The following is a 1873-nucleotide window of genomic DNA, read 5'->3' on the forward strand; positions in this document are numbered from 1 at the left end:
AGGATCATTTTTATTCTCAAATTTATTCTAAAAGAGAATAGTCTTTAGTATTTACTTTAGTATAGCTTTATTGTAATAAGATCCCTCATTTTCATTTGACATTGGCTTTCTATTAAAAAGGATATTTTTGCTCGGTATAATGTTCTTGGTTGGCAGTTGATTTTATTTTTCAGCCCTTTAAAAGGTGGTATCATATTGTTTTCATTTTTCTTGATAAAGCAACTGTCTATTTTATTGTTTCTCCTTTGAAGATAATATTTTTTACTTTGTATCCTCTTAATATTTCTCATGGCTTAATTTTCAGAAGTTTTATTATGATGTACCAAAATGCGTTTTTACTTTATCTTGAATAGGGTTCATTGTACTTCTTGAGTCTGTGGTTTGATGTCTTTTGTCAGATTAGAGAAATTTTCTTACCTCATTTTTAAAATATATATATATTTTTTTTAGAGCAGAAAAACTGAATGGAAGGTACAGAGATTTGCCATGTGTCCTCTGCCCCTACACATTCATAACCTCCTCCATTCTTAACATCCCCCACTTGAGTAGTACATTTGTTACAATTGATGAATCTACATTGACACATCATTATTACCCAGAGTCCATGGTTTACATTAAGTTTCACTCTTGGTGCTGTACCTTCTATGGGTTTGCACAAATTTATACTGATATGCATCTACCACTAGACTATCATACAGAGTAGTTTCAGTGCCCTAAGAATTCTCTTTATCCCATCTATTCACCACCCTCCCCCCAATCTTTGGCAACCACTCCGTCCATAGTTTTGCCTTGTCCCTAATGTCATAATTAGAATCCTACAGTATGTAGTCTCTTCAGATTGACTTATTTCACTTAGTAATATGCATTTAAGTTTCCTCCATGTTTTTTTTATGTCTTGATGGCTCATCTCTTTTCAGTGTGAATAATATTCCATTGTCTGCATGTACCACAGTTTATCCATTCACCTACTGAAGGACATGTTTGTGGCTTTCAAGTTTTGGCAGTTATGGATAAAGCTGCTATAAACATCTTTTTGCAGGTTTTGATGTAGACATAAGTTCTCAATTAATTTGGGTAAATACCAAGGAGTTCGATTGCTGGATCAAATGATAAAAGTATGCTTACTTTTGTAAGAAATGGCCAAACTTCTTCCAAAGTGTCTGTACCATTTTGCATTCACACCAGCAATGAATGAGAGCTCCTGTTGCTCCGCATTCTCATCAGCTTTTGGTGCTGTCATATGCTTATTTGCCATCCATATATCTTGTTTGTGGAGGTGTCAGTTAAGGTCTTTGGCCCATTTTTTAATTGGGTTTTTTATTATTGTTTAATTTTAAGAATTCTTTGTATATTTTGGTTAACAGTCCTTGATTAGATACAACTTTTGCAAATATTTACGCCTAGTCTGTGACTTGTTTTTTCATTCTCTTGACAGTGTCTTCTGTAGAGCAGAAATTTTAATTTTGATGTAGTCCAGCTTATTACTTCTTTCTTCCATGAGCCATTTGTTTGCTGCTGTATGTTAAATGTCAACACCAAACTCAAGGTCATCTAGAATTTCCCCTATGTTATCTTCTAGGAGCTGTATATTTTGGCACTTTACATTTGGGCCTTTGGTCCATTTTGAGGTAATTTTTGTGAAGGGTATAAGATCTGTGTCTAGATTCTTTTTCTTTTCTTTATTTGCATATGGATGCCCAATTGTTCCAGCACTATTTGTTGAAAAGACTCTTTTCTCCATTTTATTGCCTTTGCTCCTTTATCAAAAATCAGTTGTCTATATTTATGTAGGCCCTATTTCAGGGTTCTCTATTCTGTTACATTATTCTACTTGTCTATTCTTTTTTTTTTTTTTTTTTTTTTTTCAGTTTGC

Source organism: Neophocaena asiaeorientalis, unplaced genomic scaffold, assembly GCF_003031525.2.
Source record: "Neophocaena asiaeorientalis asiaeorientalis breed wild unplaced genomic scaffold, Neophocaena_asiaeorientalis_V1.1 scaffold268, whole genome shotgun sequence".
NCBI classification, from domain to species: Eukaryota; Metazoa; Chordata; class Mammalia; order Artiodactyla; family Phocoenidae; genus Neophocaena; species Neophocaena asiaeorientalis.